Raw genomic sequence first — 21,473 nt, forward strand, 5'->3', positions numbered from 1 at the left:
TTTTTCTTCCTTTCTTCCTCCTCCTCTTCCTCCTCCCCTTCCTTCCTCTCCTCCTCCTCTTCCTCTTCCTCTTTTTCATCCACTTCCATTACCACCTCCTCCTCCTCTTCCTCCTCCTCCTCCTCACCCCATTCCTCCTCTTCCTCCTCCTCCTCCTCTTCCTCTTCCTCTCCTCTTCCTCCCTCCTCTTGTTTTTCGCAGAGGACCATACCCAAACACCGTTAATTTTGCCCAGGCGTTGCTTTCAGGCCATGAACGGCTTCCTCATCCTTTCTACATCAGATGAAATGCCTCTGGGAAAAAAAAAAAAAAGGATTTCAAGAGCTTTTTTTGTGTAAATCAAAAATCACGGAAGATTCTGAGTTATTTGCACATATATCCGGCTAGTAAGGCCAAAGGTTCCTACTATACTATATAATACGATATCTTACAGTACGAAGATCCGGGTTGGTTACTGCCTGTTCTGTCTACAAAGAGTTATCTATGGGTTAGGCTGTACAAAGGTCTTTATAGTTTATCTCTTACTAGTGTAAACATGTAAATATTACTCCTAAATATCTATCCGTTTCCACTTCTTCTCCCTCTATCTGTATAAATCCTCTTAGACTAGGCAACCTCATGAACGAACGATGACGCACATAGCTTGTGCGGCTGCCGAGGGCAGTCATCATTTCGTCTCGATAGAGTTCGCATCACACGCTCCGTGTAAACCACAAACCAGTAAAAGGACAATTTAAGCAAAGACTTTAACTCAAAACCTGCTAAACTTATATTGGTGGCAGCGATTATAAAGCGATTACAAAGGATTTCTCATAAAATAATCCTGGCCTACACAAAGTGCCTCAAATTACGTGGTGACTCCTTAGTGGCAACGACTCAGTGAACCAGTGTGAACTCAAGCACAACCTCAAGATGGAGACAAGATCCGCCACCTGATTACCTTGGAAACAAAGCTTGCACACCTAGACCACCTAAAACGCACTAACCGACCTTCTTCCTCAACCTGTGAGGCGTCGACCCCTGCGCCTGACGACCCTCTAACGACACCGACAAATACTCCAGGCCCAGCTGAGGTGGACACTACCAACGACTACAGGAAGAAACTAAGATCATACACATCTGCAAACTGATGCATTTGTACGGAGAACCATCTTCATCCCTTAGTGTCCCTTCTCTTCTCTCACACCTTTTTTTTTTACCTTATCCATCCACTAACCACTTTCTATTCTCTCACCCAGTTGCGATGCTACTCCCTTGCCTATGTGTCTTGGGAGGTGTTCTCCTGGTCCTCCCCACCAATGCCACGTAGCAGCCCTCATATGAACAACACCTACGTGTGGGAGCAATCGTGGAGCCAGACGGCCCCGTGATGGTGGTGGAGGACGTGGTCGATGTCCGCATTACCCTATGCGATTTTCAAAAGCTGGAGCGCCTCCATATACCCCAGTTCCGGCGCCAGATCCGGCAAGCGGAAGCGGTTCTCCAGCAGACATCGGACACAGTTCATAAACTAAACCATCCACTCACGCTGACATATTTCTCTACTCTCATGTTCTCTTTCCTAAATATCCAACAATCATTTGATAGTCTGCTAGAATGGACCCCTTTTTCAACTTACCTTAAAACACCAGTAGCCCACGCCAGGTCCAAGCGTGGTCTCATCGACATTGGTGGGAGATTGTTAAAAGGCCTCATTGGTACAGCTACAGAAGCCGATGTTGCTGAAGTTCACGATCAGTTAGACAAATGGGGTACTATTTTGAATAACCAGGCCATTGTTCTCAGTTCCCAAAACAAAGCTATTGAGACGGTTGTTAGGACTCAAAAAGTTATCATAGACCGCCTCAACAACTTCACATCCCTCATAACCCAGCTTCAGCAGGTCCAACACCAGTACTTATTGGCTCACCATTTGGCTTTAATGGCAGCAAACCTCAGAGCTGTCTACCTTGCAATCACAAATTTTAAATTAGCACTGCAGGACACATTTACACTGCTCAGAGACGTGTTAGATGGTGTTGTAACCCCTTCCCTTCTCACCCCTACCGAACTTATGCATGTCATTGATTGGGCCAGAACAGAAAAAGGCTTAACTCCTGTTTTCAGTGAGACCCAGGTTCAATATTATTATCCCTACATGGAGGCAACATTGACTACAGATGGTATCTTGGTGCATATACCCTTTAGGTCGCCAGATATGTTCACTATCTATCACATTCATCCATTCCCTACAGTTGTCAATTCTTCCATCTACCAACTATCTACATCTCATACCACTCTCTTGGTTTCATCAGATTTCATGCACATTGCTTTTCCAGCTGACTTTCATGATTGCCATATCACCCGATTCCAGATGTACCTTTGCCCTGCTTACCGGTACGTCTTTTTGCCTACCAGCAATTATCCTTGTGAGATGGGTCTAGTTAGAAACTCCCCAATTGAATCTCTGTGTTTTCACCCCAGTCGAGGATACCACCATCTTCCACCTTAGAGTGAAACCCTGGCGGTACTTCTATTTCCATCATTCCAATGCTCTTACAGTCACTTGCCCTGGATCCCGACCTAGCAACACCGCTGTCCACGGCTCCTTTGTCATCTTGGAGGCCTGCAGTCTCACATCCCACAACCTGACAACTAAACAATCTAACCATCTATTGCTCAACCAAACCTTTCATACCTACAACCTCAAACCCTTCAACTTGCCGGCACCAACAACTCCCCTACAACTCAAACCACTAGGAGCCACCTTACCCAAACTCATTGCACCAAACATCACCCTACAACCCATTTCATCTCTCAACATATGGCCAGACCTTCGCCCCGACACTGTATACCCCATCCTCGCGTCACTGACTACAGTACTCACGCTCACTGTGATCCTAGCTACCCTACTCATTTGTGTCTTCCACCGCCGCTACGCCTTCCTGCGTCGAGCCATCCTCCAGCGCACCTTACAGCCAGCAACGGCATAGACCATGTTCCCATTGTCCTATAATATCTTTTTCTCCTTGAGCATAAATATCTTCATATGCCATTTATCCCTAACCCGAGGACAGGATAATTTCTTTCCAATAACTAAATAACATGCAAGTCCTCTGTGATATGTATCTATTTGCCATTTCTATATACACCTATATATCCATATACCACCATTTTTTTTTGTTTCCATATTTTAACTTAACTAAACCATGTATGTATAACCATACCATTTAATACATGATCATGATAGTATTTTCTATTATATATTATTTCTCATATTATATTTCGTTAATAGCTCATTCTCCCGGGAGTTTAGATATTAGGAATTTTTTTTTGTGCACTTGTCTTTATTTGTTTATACACCATTACTCTAGGTAATGTACCCATGTGACAATTGTTTAACTTACATTTAACTGCTATTTGTCCCTTATGGGCTTATAATCCTGTAACCCATTCATTATTTTTTTTTCCCATTCCCTTATACTGTGTACTTCCTTTCTCGTCTTCATACTTTCTATACCTCATTTGGCCCGGCCATCCTTGTACATAGAGTTTTACTTTCATCGTGGCGTGGGCGCCACGCTAGCCTGACCGAGCATTGTAAACATGTAAATATTACTCCTAAATATCTATCCGTTTCCACTTCTTCTCCCTCTATCTGTATAAATCCTCTTAGACTAGGCAACCTCATGAACGAACGATGACGCACATAGCTTGTGCGGCTGCCGAGGGCAGTCATCATTTCGTCTCGATAGAGTTCGCATCACACGCTCCGTGTAAACCACAAACCAGTAAAAGGACAATTTAAGCAAAGACTTTAACTCAAAACCTGGTAAACTTATACTAGGAAGAGATACGCATTGTTTCTTTTGTTTCTCTTTACTTCCTTTGTCTTTAGAATCTATATTTTACTAGGAAGAGATAGCGATTCTTTTGTTTATAGCTTACAGAGGCCTCGGGTTGTAGTTTTTTCTAGTTTTTCTTCCTCTCGTATAAACAGCACACTTCGTTTCACATAAGACATATCGCTTCTCTTGTTTCTCTTTACTTTCAGAGGACTCGGTATTAGTTTTTCTTCTCCTTGTATGTAAAAACTTCACTTCTTTCGGCCTCACTGTTCCTCGTAGCTCCGTGAGGCATTGGTTTTCTTGTTTTTAGTCCTACTGTAGAGAGCTCAATTCGTTATGCTGTTTGTCTAGCCTCGTAAGCCCTTGGTGTTTGGTTTTTAGTCCTATTATAGAGAGCTCACTTCGTTATGCTGTTCCTCGTAGCTTCGTGAGGCCTTGATTTTCTGTTTTTTATTCCTGTTATAGAGAGCTCATTTCGTTATGCTGTTCCTCGTAGCTTCGTAAGGCCTTGATTTTCTGTTTTTTATTTCTGTTATAGAGAGCTCATTTCGTTATGCTGTTCCTCGTAGCTTCGTAAGGCCTTGATTTTCTGTTTTTTATTCCTGTTATAGAGAGCTCATTTCGTTATGCTGTTCCTCGTAGCTTCGTGAGGCCTTGGCTTTCTGGTTTTTAGTCCTGTTGTAGAGAGCTCACTTCGTTTTGATGTTTGCCTAGCATCGTGAGGCCTTGGTTTTAGGTTTTCTTTCTCTAATAGAAACCTCACTTGTATTTCTTTCACTGTTCCTCGTATCTCATCTCTCCTGGGGCCTCGGCTTTAGGTCTCATTTTGTTTCATTGTTCTTCGTCCTTTATCTTTCCTCTTACAGAAACCTCCCTTCCACTTGTTTCACCGTTCCTCTTAGCTGTCTCACGTGCTTGTGGAGATTTCTTCGGTTAAGTTTTCCTGCAGCCTTAGGAGTGTCACCTCTATTCCTCGCCTTAATTTGTTTCATTGTTCTTCGTCCCTTATCTTTCTTCCCTTCCACTTGTTTCACCGTTCCTCTTAGCTGTCTCACGTGCTTGCAGAGGTCTCGTCGGTTTAGTTTCCCAGCAGCCTCAGGAGTGTCACCTCTATTCCTCCTGCCGTACATAGAACTGCTTGGCGGCGGCTATCTCATATCGAGCATCTCACACCTGTTGGCTTCACCTGACACTTAGCGCTGCAGGTAAATTGACAGGTAAATTGCCTCCTTGTGTTCTGCTAGAGAGTTGCGTTCGGGGTAGACATCGCCCTCGTTTTCGATTTCTTTCCATCGCGTACAAATTGGCGCACACAATACTGATCCTATACCTTCCTTATCGCGTACAAACTGGCGCACACAATACTGATCCAATACCTTCCTTATCGCGTACAAATTGGCGCACACAATACTGATCCTATACCTTCCTTATCGCGTACAAACTGGCGCACACAATACTGATCCAATACCTTCCTTATCGCGTACAAATTGGCGCACACAATACTGATTCTATACCTTCCTTATCGCGTACAAATTGGCGCACACAATACTGATCCTATACCTTCCTTATCGCGTACAAATTGGCACACAAAATACTGATCCTATACCTTCCTTATCACGTACAAATTGGCACACAAAATACTGAACCTATACCTTCCTTACCGCGTACAAATTGGCACACAATACTGATCCTATACCTTCCTTATCGCGTACAAATTGGCACACAAAATACTGATCCTATACCTTCCTTATCGCGTACAAATTGGCACACAAAATACTGATCATATACCTTCCTTATCGCGTACAAATTGGCACACAAAATACTGATCCTATACCTTCCTTATCGCGTACAAATTGGCACACACAATACTGATCCTATACCTTTCTTATCGCGTACAAATTGGCACACAAAATACTGATCCTATACCTTCCTTATCGCGTACAAATTGGCACACAAAATACTGATCCTCGTTTAACATTTTTCTTACCGCGTACAAATTGGCACACGTTATCCTCACCCTTGTTAAACATACATTATATTCATATACTGCGTACATATTGGTACAAGTTATGCTGACCCTCTTTCTGCGCCATTCTTAGAGTACAAATTGGCACTCGTAATACTGATCCTATACCCTGCTCATCGCGTACAAATTGGCACACATAACACTGACCATCCTATTAATACCTTCCCTACCGCGTACAAATTGGCACAAGTGATCCTCACCCTAGTTTTACACACATTCCTTACTGCGTACAAATTGGCACAGGGGCATAATCCTCCTCGTTCACTCTATACTTTTTGGTTTAATTCTTTCTTACTTGTCTAACTCCAAACACTTTTCTTAGTTTAGTTTTGCTCTCTACTCCTTATTTTTCCTTATTTCTTATTCTTTACTCCTCCTTTCTCATTCTCTCATAATTTCTCACTCTTTAATCTTTTCCCCACTCCATCACACTTATTATATTTTTGTTTTACTCTTTACTTTTTCTTATTTTTCCTCATTTCCTATTCTTACTCCTTACTCTTTCTTATTTTTCCTTATTTCTCATTCTTTACTCTTCCTTTCTCATTCTTTCATACTTTCTCACTCTTTGCTCTTTTCCTAACAGGACCAGCTAGCTACGTAGGCACACACCCACACACTGTCTTATTCCCTCGCGGCCTTGACCCGGCAACACCTCGGAGAGAAGTACCATCGCCAGGGAGAGAGGGCGGGGCAGAGACTAACATGGGCAAGGCTCTCGGCAAGGCTTATGCTTACTAGATTCTTGGATGAGCTTACGGAGTCTCATTTAGTGTCATGGGGATCGTTGGAGGCGTAGGATTGGGATTTTTCTTTCTTTCTTTTTTTCTCTTTCTTCCCGCTAACACATCGACAAGGCTCTCGGAATGGTTTATATTTACTGTTTTACTTTTACAGGACTCTTTCGTGAGCTTATGGTGTCCCTTTTACTGTATGAGAGGCGTGGGAGGCTTAGGGTTGGGTTTTATCTTTCTTTCTATATTTCTTTCTGCTCTTTCTTCCCTCTAACACATGGGCAAGGCTCTGTACAAGGCCTATGTTTGGAGTCTTGGATAAGCTTATGGAGTCCCTTTTACTGTAAGAGAGGCGTGGGAGGCTTAGGGTTGGGTTTTATCTTTCATCCCGAGCTGCTTCGTCTTCATCACTTTGAGCCTCGAGACCCCAAAACGATTAATGGCACCAAGACATCTGACTAACATAAACATAAACGCATTAATACTATGAATCACTGGTGTCACGGCGCACGCACACACACACGCACGCACGGTGATGCTGCTGCCTTGTTGCTGCGTCCGTGTGGCACCCCGCGGCGGACAGGGAGAGAGAGGGAGAGGGGAAGGAAAGGGGAGAGAGAAATAAGTCCAGGTGAGGGTCGGCGCGGCGGGCTCCCAAAGTACAGTCCCGTGTCGAGGCGAGCGGAATCCTTAATACCAGTTAGAGGCGAGGGAGGAGCCTGGCGCGGGGGGATCAGTGCCAGGCGGGAGACGTGGTGGGGTCAGCCGGGAAGGGTGAGCAGGGGACTGGCAGCGTGTCTGGGGTGATACCGGTGGCCGTGTCCCTCTGCAGCAGGAGGTAGAGGCGGTTGTTGAGGCCGCGGTGGGTGTCCGTCACCACGCCCACGGTCCCCTCGGATTCCGTAAGCGGCCCCTCGTCCTCCTCGCTGCTGCCGCCCACCGCCATCACCACGTCCTCGTCCGCTCCCTCACGCCTCCCACATGGGCCTGGCTTTGCTACGCCCTCGGGCAAGGAGAAACCCACACACCAGCAAGGCCACGCCCACTGAAGAGGCCACAACGCCCGCGCCCACTACCGCCCAGTCGTTGACGTGGCCGCGGCTGAGACGACCGAGAGGCAGCGGCTGGCCGGGACTCAGGCCGTGGTTGCCAGCGCCGCGGAACACCCAGAGGTCCTTGGTGTGCTCCAGGATGTTGGAGGGCCGCGCGGAGGGTCTTGATGCGTGGCGCTTCTTCTCTGTGACTTTATTACGATTTATTCTGCGTGGCTTGTGTGCCTTGAGCGTCGCCTTCTCCCGGACCGTCTCACCGTGCAGTGCCACCCCCAGGCGAGGCTTTGCGCTCCTCCGTGGGGCCGCTGGGGGGTGCACGGTGGCATGGTGGTCAAAGGGCGGCATGCGGTTGTGTATGATCCAGTATGGCAGCGTGGTGGGCGTGGGGGCGTTCGTGGGAGTCGTTGTAGGCGTGGGTTGGCGTGGATAAGGCGTGGGTGCCCTTTGGGAGGATGCCGCAGCCGTCGGGGTGGTGCTGTGTCCCTCTGGTGTTGTCTGTGGGTGGATGTTTGTCGTGGCCGCTGTCTCCACGTCCACGTAACTCACTGAAGCGTTGACTGGCGGGGGTTCGTGACGTGGGGCGCTGGTCACGGCTGCATCATCCTCATCATCCATTATAGAATTACTCTCTTCCGTCATCCTCATCGTAGCGTTACTCTCCTCACTGCTGTTGTGTGTGTCCGTGATGATGTCCAGAGTCGCAGAGATGCTAGTAGTAGTGGTGGTGGTAGTGGTGGTTGTCGTAGTGGGGATCGTGGTGGTAAGGAGGTGGAAGGCGATGGTAGTTGTGGTCGGGAAGTCGCTGTCCTCAAGAAGCATGACTGGTTTGTAGCCGAGAGTGGTGGGAACGGCGCACCTGAGGAGAGAGAGAGAGAGAGAGAGAGAGAGAGAGAGAGAGAGAGAGAGAGAGAGAGAGAGAGAGAGAGAGAGAGAGAGAGAGAGAGAGAGAGAGAGAGAGAGAGAGAGAGATGTAGAAAAGTTAGTGAAATAGGGAACTGATTGTCCGTAGAGTAACATATGTGGCAAAATAAAACCAGATCACCTAATGGAAATGAAAGATATGTAAAGAAAGGTTAATTTAGTGAAAAGAAAGACAGGTAGAAAGCTATATTAGTGAGAACTGGAACCGACTATTCGTAGAGTAAATAAAATCGGCAAAATACAACCTGCGCAGAAGATATATAAGATAGATAAAGGAAAAAGGTTAGATTAGTGGAAAATGGAACCGATTATTAGAAGAAAATAATATAAAAGAAAGATACAGAAAATAAGGTAAGATTAGTGAGAAGTCTAACCGAATATCCAAAGTAACATAAATGGCAAAATACAACCTGTGCATTTAGATGTAAAAAAAAAAAAGTAGAGGTAGAAGAGATAGAAAAGAGATAGAAAAAGTTAAGTTTCTGAAAAGTAGAACCCGTAGAGTAAGCAGAATCGTCAAAATACAACCTGCGCATCAAAAGGAAAAGAAATGATGAAAAGGTTAGATTAGTGAAACGTGGAACCGAGAATCCGTAGAGTAACACAATAAGCAATATGCATCCTGCTCAGAAGATACAGAGGGAAGCTATGTAAGAGAGGTTAAAGTAGTGAAAAAACAGAACCGATAAAACTTAGAGTGACACAAATGGCAAAATAAAACCTGATCATCTAAAGGAAAAGAAAGATGTATATAAAAAAGTTAAGTTAGTGAAAAGAAAGATAGGTAGAAGGATACATTAGTGAAAAGTGAAACCTATTATCCGTAAAGTAACAGAATCGCCAAAATACAAACTGCGCAGAAGATATAAAATATCCATATAGAAATAAAAGGAAAAAGTAGTGAACAGTGAAATCAATTATACAAAGAATAACACAATTGGTAAACTAAAAGTAAACTAAAACGTGGGAACCAAAGGGAAAAGAATGACATAGAGAAGAAAGGTCAGATTAGTGAAAGATAGAACCGATTATTACGTAGTAGAAAGAGAAAGGGACGAATTCGTTACGCACAGAGATAGTAACGAAATAGCAACAAAACGACAACAAAAAACTGCGCATCTGAAGAAAAAAAGTAATAGTGGGATAGAAGAAAACAAGGTAAATATGAGTAAAAAAATCGAAGAGGCTTTTAGTAGAGCGAAAAAATGGAAATAATTAGGAATAAAACAACTGCGCATCTGAAAAAAAAAGTGATAGTGGGACTGAAGAAAAAAAGGTAAATATGAGTAAAAAATCGAAGAGGCTTTTAGTGAAATGAAAATATAGAATTGATAACCTTTTGATCGAGTAACAAAATAGGAACAGAACAACAACCAAAATTACGCATCTGAAGAGAAAAAGAGATAGAAGGATAGAAAAAAAAGATAGAGTAGTAAAAAATAGAAGAGGCTTTTAGTAGAATGAAAAAAAATGGAAATAATTATCCGACGGTCGAGTAACAAAATAGGAACAAAATAACAACTGCGCATCTGAAGGAAAAAAAGTGATAGTGGGCTAGAAGAAAAAAAGATAAATATGAATAAAAGATCGAAGAGGCTTTTAGTAGGATGAAAAAAAGGAAATAATTAGGAATAAAACAACACCTACGCATCTGATGAAAAAAGTGAGAGAGGGATAGAAGAAAAAAAGGTATATATGAGTAAAAAAACGAAGAGGCTTTTTAGTTGAATGAAAAAAAATGGATGTAATTAGCCGTGGATCGAATAACAAAATAAACGAAACAACAAAAAATACGAGACTGGAAGGGAAAAGAGATAGAGGGATATAAAAAAAAAGATAAATTAGTAAAACCTAGAAGAGGCTTTTAGTAGAATGAAGAAATGGAAATAATTATCCGTTGATCAAGAATAAAAAACAACACAAAAAATACGCATTTGAAGGGAAACACAGATAGAGAAATAGAAAGAAGGAAATTAGAGTGAAAAGTAGAAAAGCTTAACAGTATAATGAAAAAAATGGAACTCGCAAAAAACACCAAAAACTGAAATGAAAAAAACGGTGGAGTAATAGAATAAAAAAAAAAGATAAATTAGAGTGAAATGTAGAACAGTTTATCAGCAGAAAGAGGAAGCAAAAAAATGAAAAAAGATAGAGATAGGAAAAATGGTGAAAATAGTAAAAGACAAAACCGATTATACTTAGAGAGAAGGAATACTGGCGAGAGTGGATAAAGTGCAGTTACGGATTATAACAGAACACATACGGACATACGAAAAATGGAAAGGGGGGGGAGAGAGAGAGAGAGAGAGAGAGAGAGAGAGAGAGAGAGAGAGAGAGAGAGAGAGAGAGAGAGAGAGAGAGAGAGAGAGAGAGAGAGAGAGAGTGGACGAAATAGAGAGAAATGAAAACACTGAATAAACAAGACTTACACAAAGTAAGAGAATTGAAGTCTAGAGAACAATGAACAGTTGGAAGATGAAGGGAAAGGAAGGGAAAGAGAGAAAGAAAAACAAGACTAAAATCTGTCAAGAGAATACAGGAAGATAAGGAAAGGGAGGAAGGAGGAAGAGAAGAGGAAGGGAGATGAAAGAGAGATGGAGAAAGGGAAGGGAGGAAAGGAAGGAAGGAGGGAGAGAAGAGGAAGGAAAAGAAGGAAGGAGAGAGGGAGGGAAAGGCCGAGGAGGGACGGGAAGGGCAGGTGTAGGAAGGGAGTATGGGATTAGAAGATGGGAAGATGGTGTGAAAGAAAATGGGAGGATGATGTGAAAGAAGATGGGAAGATAATGGGAAAGAAAATGCGGAGATGGTATGAAAGAAAATGGGAGGATGATGTGAAAGAAAATGGGAAGATGATGTGAAAGAAAATGGGAAGATGATGTGAAAGAAGATGGGAAGATGGTGTGAAAGAAGATGGGAAGATGGTGTGAAAGAAAATGGGAAGATGATGGAAAAGAAAATGGGAAGATGTGAAAGAAAATGGGAAGATGATGTGAAAGAAAATGGGAGGATGATGTAAAAGAAAATGGGAAGATGGTGTGAAAGAAGATGGGAAGATGGTGTGAAAGAAAATGGGAAGATGATAGAAAAGAAAATGGGGAGATGGTGTGAAAGAAAATGGGAAGATGTGAAAGAAAATGGGAAGATGTGAAAGAAAATGGGAAGATGATGTGAAAAAAAAGGGAAGATGTGAAAGAAAATGGGAAGATGTGAAAGAAAATGGGAATATGATGGAAAAGAAGATGGGAAGATGGTGTGAAAGAAAATGGGAAGATGATGGAAAAAAAGATGATAAGATGTGAAAGAAAATGTGAAGATGAGAAAGAAAATGGGAAGATGATGGGAAAGAAAATGGGAAGATGATGGAAAGGAAAATGGGAAGATGATGGGAAAGAAAATGGGATGATGATGGAAAGGAAAATGGGACGATGTAAAAGAAAATGGGAAGATGATGGGAAAGAAAATGGGAAGATGATGGGAAAGAAAATGGGAAGATGATGGGAAAGAAAATGGGAAGATGATGTGAAAGAAAATGGGAAGATGATGGGAAAGAAAATGGGAAGATGATGGGAAAGAAAATGGGAAGATGATGGGAAAGAAAATGGGAAGATGATGGGAAAGAAAATGGGGAGATGGTGTGAATGAAAATGGGAAGATGATGGGAAAGAAAATGGGAAGATGATGGGAAAGAAAATGGGAAGATGATGGGAAAGAAAATGGGAAGATGATGAGAGAGAAAATGGGAAGATGATGGGAAAGAAAATGGGAAGATGATGAGAAAGAAAATGGGAAGATGATGTGAAAGAAAATGGGAAGATAGTGTGAAGGAAAATGGGAAGATGATGGAAAAAAATGGGAAGATGATGTGAAAGAATATGGGAAGATGATGGAAAAGAAAATGGAAAGATGTAAAGGAAAATGGGAAGATTATGGAAAAGAAGATGGGAAGATGTGAAAGAAAATGGGAAGATGTAAAAGAAAATGGGAAGATTATGGAAAAGAAGATGGGAAGATGTGAAAGAAAATGGGAAGATGTAAAAGAAAATGGGAAGATGATGTGAAAAAAGATGGGAAGATGTGAAAGGAAATGGGAAGTTGTTAAAGAAAATGGGAAGATGATGGAAAAGAAGATGGGAAGATGATGAGAAAGAAGATGGGAAGATGATGTGAAAGAAAATGGGAAGATGATGGGAAAGAAAATGGGAAGATGATGGGAAAGAAAATGGGGTGATGATGGGAAAGAAGATGGGAAGATGTGAAAGAAAATGGGAAGATGATGTAAGAGGAGATAGAAAGATGGTAGGCAGGTAAAGGAAGGAAGGAAGGGCGAAGGAAGGGAGGAAGGTGAAGATGGAAGGGAAGGAGAGGGAGAGGAGAGTTAGGAGAGGAAGGGAGGAAAGTGAAGGAAGGGAGGAAAGGGAGAGAGAGCAGAGGTACAGTTAAGTGAGAGAGGTAAGGAGGAAGGTGAAGGGAGAAATAATGAAAGGTAAAAGAGGGAGAAAGGGAGGACAGTTAAAGAAAGGAAGGAAGGAAATAGAGGAAGTTGTAGTAAAGGAGGGAAGGAGGAGGAAGGTTAAGCAAGTGAGAGGAGAGGGAGGAAGGTGAGGAAGGGAGAGAGAGAGAGGTAAGAGAGGAAGGGAAGGAGAGATGAAGGGAGTGGTAAAGAAAAGTGAATAAAGGGAGGGGAGAGGTAAAGAAAGGAGGAAAGTGAGAGGGAAGAGTGAGGCAGTGAGGGAGGAGGAGGAGGTAATGGAGGATGGATAAGGCAAGGAGGGAAGGAGGAGAGAGATTAAGTAAGTGAGGGAGGGAGAGAGGAAGGAAGGTGAAGGAAGGGAAGGGAGATGGAGAGAAGAGGTACGGGAGAAAGAGCAAATGAAGAGGTTAATGAAGAGGAGAGGAACAGAGGAGAGGTAAGAAAGGGAGTGAGGGAGGGAGGTAGAACAGGTATAGGACGGGAAAGAGGAAATGGAGGAAGGTTAAGGAAAGGAGGGAAGGAAGAAAGAGATCAAATAAGTGAGGGAGGGAGAGAGGAAGGAAGGTGAAGGAAGGGAAGGGAGATGGAGAGAAGAGGTAAGAGAGAGAGAGAGAGCAAAGGATGAGGTAAATGAAATGAAAGGAGAGGAGGGGACAGGTAAGTGGAGAGAAACAGAGGAGAGGTAAGCGAATGAGGGACGGAGAGAGGAAGGTGAATGAAGGGAAGGAAGATGGAGAGAAGAGGTGAAGGAGAGATAGCAAATGAAGAGGAGAGGGTTGGACAAGTAAGGGGAGAGGAACAGAAGAGAGGTAAGAGAGGAAGGAGGAGGTCGGGCAGGGAATGGTATGAGCTGCTCACCTGATGCTGTGTGACCTGTAGAAGTGGACGGGCGAGTGTGTCATCCAGTTCTTCGTCCACAACACCCGCTCCGGCACGTCACACCGCCACGCGTTGCCGCTCAGCTTGGCCACACACACACACACACACACACACACACACACACACACACACAGACACAGACACAGACACACAAAAACACACGAAGGAAGGAAAGGAAAAAAAAAGCATTAGAATCATTGAACGAAATTTTTCACACACACACACACACACACACACACACACACACACACACACACACACACACACACAGACACACACACACACACACACACACACACACACACACACACACACACACACACACACACACACACACACACACACACACACACACACACACACACACACACACACAAAAAAAGAAATCAATAAAAAACTAAATCAGTCACACACACACACACACACACACACACACACACACACACACACACACACACACACACACACACACACACACACACACACACACACACACACACACACACGAGGGAAGGAAAGGAAAAAAAAGAGCATTAGAATCATTGAACAAATTTTTCACACACACACACACACACACACACACACACACACACACACACACACACACACACACACACACACACACACACACACACACACACACACACACACACACACACACACACACACACACACACACACACACACACACACACACACACACACACACACACACACACACACACACACACACACACACACACACACACACACACACACACACACACACACACAAAGGAAGGAAAGGAAAAAAAAGAGCATTATAATCATTGAACAAATTTCACACACACACACACACACACACACACACACACACACACACACACACACACACACACACACACACACACACACACACACACACACACACACACACAGACACAGACACACACACACACAGACACAGACACACAAACACACACGAGGGAAGGAAAGGAAAAAAAAGAGCATTAGAATCATTGAACAAATTTTTCACACACACACACACACACACACACACACACACACACACACACACACACACACACACACACACACACACACACACACACACACACACACAAAGGAAGGAAAGGAAAAAAAAAGAGCATTATAATCATTGAACGATTTTTTTCACACATACACTTAAATACACACACACACACACACACACACACACACACACACACACACACACACACGAAAAAAAAAACGACAAGAGAAAGACGAAACTGCATCATACGGTTTTCATATTGACTCAAACACATCCTCTCTCCTCCTCCTCCTCCTCCTCCTCCTCCCGCTCCTCCTCCTGCTATTGCTTCTGTTCCTGCTCTTCCAACACCCTCACGCAAGACACCAAACCATTAGCATCATAAAAAGAATGCGTTTTACACTTCCCCGCACACGCAGGTTACAAGCCCGACAACGTTCACATCACAGCAGGAATGTATTTTATGGCCTGTTAGCGTACGTAAGGAAGAGAAGGGAGAGGAGAGAGTAGAAGAGAGATGCGAAGAGAAGGGAAGCGAAAAGAAAGGAAGAGAAAAGCAAAGAAGATGAGAGGAGAGGAGAAAAGAGAAGAGAAGACAAGGGAAAAGAAGAAAAAAGATGAAATGAGAGGAGAGGACAGTGAGAGGAGACGAGGGGAAAGATGAGATGAAAGGAGAGAAGAGAAATAGAAGAGAGAAAAGATGATAAAATGAGAGAGAGAGAGAGAGAGAGAGAGAGAGAGAGAGAGAGAGAGAGAGAGAGAGAGAGAGAGAGAGAGAGAGAGAGAGAGAGAGGCTTACAAACAACAAAGGAAATAAACAAACAAACGAACAATCAACCGCGTAGAAACAATAGCAAACCCTCCCCCCCCCTCCTCTCTCTCTCTCTCTCATCACATTCACCCTCGATTGAAATAAAAAGCAAAAAAAGAAAAAAAATCGCATATCCTCATTTGCATAGATATTGAATGTGTTTTGGAGCCAGACAAGGATAGCATCGAGTACATAAGAACATAAGAACATAAGAACGCAGGAGTCTACAAGAGGCCGGTACGCCTATACGAATCAGCTCCTTTGACCCTAAGCTCCCGTGTATCTAACCCCACCTAATATCGCTGTCCATGAACTTATCTAGTCTATTTTTGAATGTGACAATTGTATTGGCACTCACCACATGACTGTTAAGCCTATTCCACTCATCCACCACCCTGTTAGTAAACCAATTTTTGCCTATGTCCCTGTTGAATCTGAATTTATCCAGTTTAAACCCATTACTTCGTGTCCTGCCCGGTTCTCTTACCAACAAAATCTTATGAATGTCTCCCTTATTAAAGCCCTTCATCCATTTATAAACCTCAATCATGCCTCCACGCACCCTTTGCCTTTCTCGAGAATGCAAGTTTAAATGTTTGAGTCTTTCCTCGTATGGCAAGTTTCTCAACCCCTGAATCATCTTAGTCATCCTCCTCTGCACCGATTCTAACATTTTGATATCCATTCTATAGTAAGGTGACCAGAACTGAACTGCATAGTCAAGATGAGGTCTAACTAATGCTAAATATAGTTTGAGGAAGACTTCGGGGCTTCTGTTGCTTACGCTCCTTGAAATAAATCCCAGTACCCTATTAGCTCGATTTCTAGCTTGAATGCATTGTGCCCTTGGACGGAGATCAGAGCTCACTCAGCCACCTCTATCTCTCTCGCACCCAGACCTGCTTATGAGAGTGTCATTTAAGCAATAGTTATGTGAGGGGTTGTTCCTACCTACACTCAGAATACTGCACTTCCCTACATTGAACTCCATCTGCCATTTATCCGCCCAGTCATGCAATCTGTTGAGTTCAACTTGGAGAATACTAGCGTCTTCTTGTGTGCGTGTGTGTGTGTGTGCGTGTGCGAGTGTGTGTGTGTGTGTGTGTGTGTGTGTGTGTGTGTGTTCGTATATTGCGTGTGCGGCGTGAGTGATGTATCGCTTTTGTGGTACCGGATCAAAACAAAGGATTAGAATAGATTGAAAAAAGTGAAAAAAAATGAAATGAAAAAAAATGGAAAAGATACATATAAGAAAGACTAATTGACTGACTCACTCGTTTTATTTTTTTTCGTTTTGTTTTATCTTAAAAAATATTAATAAAAGAAAACAAGGAAAGGAAAAAAAAAAGAAAAATCGTGAAAAGAAAAAAAAGGAAAAGAAAAAAAGGAAAAGAAAACAAGAAGATAAAAAGGAAAAGAAAAATCGGGAGCAGAAAACAATGAGAAGAAAAAAAACAATGAACAGAAAACAAAACGGAAAAGATGAGAAAAAAGGAAGGATGAAAAAACGGAAATGAAAAAAAACACGGAAGAGAAGAAACCGGGAAAAGAAAAAAAGAAAAAAAAGAAAAAGATAAATGAAATGAAAAAAAAGAAGAGAATCAATAACGAACGCGCACAGGTTGAGGTTTTTGTGGCGTCTCTATTTTTTTTTTATTGTTTTTTTTTTTTTTACTGTTGAACGATAAACTATAGGCTGCTGGATACACGAGTTTGTTTGTTTTTCTGTTTGGTTTGTTAAGAGAAGAAATAGTAGTTGTTATTATTTACTTATGAACGAAAAACTTACTTTACTTTTCGACGGTAAATTATAGGCTTAGAACACACGAGTTTGTCTTTTTGTTTTCTTTTGTTTTACTTGTGGACGATAAACTATACAGGCTTCTGAACACACGAGTTTGTCTTTTTGTTTTCTTTTGTTTTACTTGTAAACGATAAACTATACAGGCTTCTGAACACACGAGTTTGTCTTTTTGTTTTCTTTTGTTTTACTTGTGAACGATAAACTATATAGGCTTCTGAGCACACGAGTTTGTCTTTTTGTTTTTTGTTTTACTTGTGGAGGATAAACTATATAGGCTTCTGAGCACACGAGTTTGTCTTTTTGTTTTTTGTTTTACTTGTGGAGGATAAACTATATAGGCTTCTGAACACACGAGTTTGTTTTTTTGTTTTTTGTTTTACTTGTGGAGGATAAACTATATAGGCTTCTGAACACACGAGTTTGTTTTTTTTGTTTTTTGTTTTACTTGTGGAGGATAAACTATATAGGCTTCTGAACACACGAGTTTGTCTTTTTGTTTTTTGTTTTACTTGCGGAGGATAAACTATATAGGCTTCTGAACACACGAGTTTTTTTTTCTGTTTGGTTTATAAAGAAAAGAAATACTAGCTTTTTTTTTTACTTATGAATGGGAAAGAATATTCATCCGGTGGTGAGTGTCGTTAGTTTTGTTATTGTTGTTGTTATTCATTTTCTTTAAATATGCACGAGTTTGTATTGTTTTCTGTTTGCTTTATAGAGAGAAGAAATATTCACATTTTACTTACAAACAAGAAATTTTGCTCCTCTAGTGATGGATATTGTTTGTTTATGTTGTTATTCGTTGTTACATATACAAGAGTTTGTTTAGTTTTTCTGTTTGGTTGATGGAAACGTATTACAAGTCAAACCCGAGAAGTTTCGGGTCCCTGCAGAGTTCGGGATGAATAATTCTGTAGGGACCCAAAACTTCTCGGATTGGACTTGTAATACGTCCCCTAAACCGACCTTTGTAGTGACCCAAAACTTCTCGGATTGGACTTGTAATACGGCCCGTAAACCGACCTTTGTAGTGACCCAAAACTTCTCGGATTGGACTTGTAATACGGCCCCTAAACCGACCTTTGTAGTGACCCAAAACTTCTCGGATTGGACTTGTAATACGGCCCCTAAACCGACCTTTGTAGTGACCCAAAACTTCTCGGATTGGACTTGTAATGCGTCCCCTAAACCGACCTTTGTAGTGACCCAAAACTTCTCGGATTGGACTTGTAATACGGCCCCTAAACCGACCTTTGTAGTGACCCAAAACTTCTCGGATTGGACTTGTAATGCGGCCCCTAAACCGACCTTTGTAGTGACCCAAAACTTCTCGGATTGGACTTGTAATGCGGCCCCTAAACCGACCTTTGTAGTGACCCAAAACTTCTCGGATTGGACTTGTAATGCGGCCCCTAAACCGACCTTTGTAGTGACCCGAAACTTCTGGGATTGGACTTGTAATGCGGCCCCTAAACCGACCTTTGTAGTGACCCAAAACTTCTCGGATTGGACTTGTAATGCGGCCCCTAAACCGACCTTTGTAGTGACCCAAAACTTCTCGGATTGGACTTGTAATGCGGCCCCTAAACCGACCTTTGTAGTGACCCGAAACTTCTCGGATTGGACTTGTAATGCGGCCCCTAAACCGACCTTTGTAGTGACCCAAAACTTCTCGGATTGGACTTGTAATACGGCCCCTAAACCGACCTTTGTAGTGACCCGAAACTTCTCGGATTGGACTTGTAATGCGGCCCCTAAACCGACCTTTGTAGTGACCCAAAACTTCTCGGATTGGACTTGTAATACGGCCCCTAAACCGACCTTTGTAGTGACCCGAAACTTCTCGGATTGGACTTGTAATACGGCCCCTAAACCGACCTTTGTAGTGACCCGAAACTTCTCGGATTGGACTTGTAATGCGGCCCATAGAGAGAAGAAAATTACCACCTGTTTGTTTTACTTATATACGAGAAATAATATTCGTCTGGTGGTGAATGTCGTTAGTTTGTGTTGTTTTTGTCATTCGTTTTTAGACATACACGAGTTTGTTTTGATTTGTTTGATTTATTAAGAGAATAAATACTATGGTTCGTTTTATTTTGTTTACTTATGAATGATAAATAATATTCGTCTAGTGGTGAGTGTCGGTAGTTTGTGCTGTCATTGTCATTGTTATTCCTTGTTAGAAATGCGAGGTTTTTATTTTTTTGTTATGGTTTATATAGAGAAGAAATATTCGAGTGTTCTCTTTTTTCACTTTTAAAGGAGAAACTTGTCTGTCTGGTGGTGAATGTTATTACTCTGTGTTGCTATTGTTATTCCTTTTTAGAAACACACGAGTTTGTTTTTCGGTTTGATTTATAAAGAAAAGAAATACTCGATTCTTTTTCTTTCCTTATAAGCGAGAAACGATCGTGTGCGGTGTATGTCGTTAGTCTGTATGATAGTTGTCCCTATTTAGATTTACACGAGTCATTAATTTTTGCCTGTTTGATGTATAACTTAGATAAATATCCAAGTTTTTTTTTTTTTACTTTTTGTAGTATTATCGACCCCTTACATAACTATACGAATTTCTTTAGATTTTCGATTTTTAAAGATGAGAAATACTGGAGTTTTTTTTTTCTTCCGTTTGGCAGATCTTTTGACTAATGTTTCTCCGTTGGCTTGGTTCCTTTCATTCATTTTCCGTGCGGCCGAGACTCAGACGGAAGGTAAGATATTATTATACAGTTGAGGAGAGGAGTAGAAAGGCGCGTGCGTGCGTGTGTGTTTTCTTAAGCTCCGCCTCGGTGAACATATTAATAAAACGAATTTGGAAACGAACGAAAGACTAACTCGCTTCTCTTCTCTTTTCGTTTCGTTTCGTCTCGTCCAATCTTTAAAGAAACTGGGAAAAGAAGAAAACGGGGAAAAGAAAATTGAAAAAAAAACGTAAATAAAAAAAATGGAAAAGAAAAGAAAAAAACAGGGAAGTGAAAAAAACAGGGAAATAAAAAAAAACACAGGAAAAAAAATGGGCAAGGGGATAAAAACAGGGAAATAAAAAAAAATAGGGAGAGGAGAAAAATCGGGGAAAAAACACGGAGAAAGAAACAGGGAAAAGAACCAAAGATTGGATAACAAACGGAAAAGAAAAACATGAAAAAACAAGGAAAGGGGAAAAAAACATGGAAAAGACATACACAGGGAAAAAAACAGGGAAAAGAAAAAAACACGGAAAAACAGGGAAAGGAGAAAAAAACAGGGAAAAGAAAAAAACACGGAAAAACAAGGAAAGGAGAAAAACAGGGAAAAAAACACGGAAAAACAGGGAAAGAAGAAAAACAGGGAAAAACACAGGGAAAAACAGGAAAGGAGAAAAAACAGGGAAAAGAAAAAACACGGAAAAACAGGAAAGGAGAAAAAACAGGAAAAGAAAAACACGGAAAAAACAGGGAAAATAAAAACAGGGAAAGGAGAAAAAAACAGAGAAAAGAAAAAAAAACACGGAAAAACAGAGAAAGGAGAAAGAAACAGGGAAAATAAAAAACACGGAAAAACAGAGCAAGGAGAAAAAAAACAGGGAAAAGAAAAAAACACGGAAAAACAGGGAAAGGAGAAAAAAACAGGGAAAAGAAAAAAACACGGAAAAAAACAGGGAAAAGAAAAACACACGGAAAAACAGGGAAAGGAGAAAAAACAGAGAAAAGAAAAAACACGGAAAAACAGAGAAAGGAGAAAGAAACAGGGAAAAGAAAAAAAACACGGAAAAACAGAGCAAGGAGAAAAAAAACAGGGAAAAGAAAAAAACACGGAAAACACAGGGAAAAGAAAAACACACTGAAAAACAAGGATAGGAGAAAAAACCAGGAAAATAGAAACACAGGGAAAAACAGGGAAAGGAGAAAGAAATAGGGAAAATAAAAAAACACGGAAAAACAGGGAAAGAAGAAA

General features: G+C 41.8%; 1 long non-coding RNA gene across 1 annotated transcript; it reads right to left on the reverse strand.

Moving 5' to 3' along the window:
• Positions 1–5,130: 5,130 nt before the first annotated feature.
• LOC126992441 (uncharacterized) lies at positions 5,131–5,828 on the reverse strand. Its single transcript, XR_007746555.1, has 3 exons — positions 5,754–5,828; positions 5,342–5,387; positions 5,131–5,249 (listed from the first exon to the last, which is right to left on the reverse strand). It is a non-coding gene; the product is annotated as an uncharacterized LOC126992441 (long non-coding RNA).
• Positions 5,829–21,473: the final 15,645 nt, after the last annotated feature.

This window comes from Eriocheir sinensis, unplaced genomic scaffold (genome assembly GCF_024679095.1).
Source record: "Eriocheir sinensis breed Jianghai 21 unplaced genomic scaffold, ASM2467909v1 Scaffold463, whole genome shotgun sequence".
Classification (NCBI taxonomy): Eukaryota; Metazoa; Arthropoda; class Malacostraca; order Decapoda; family Varunidae; genus Eriocheir; species Eriocheir sinensis.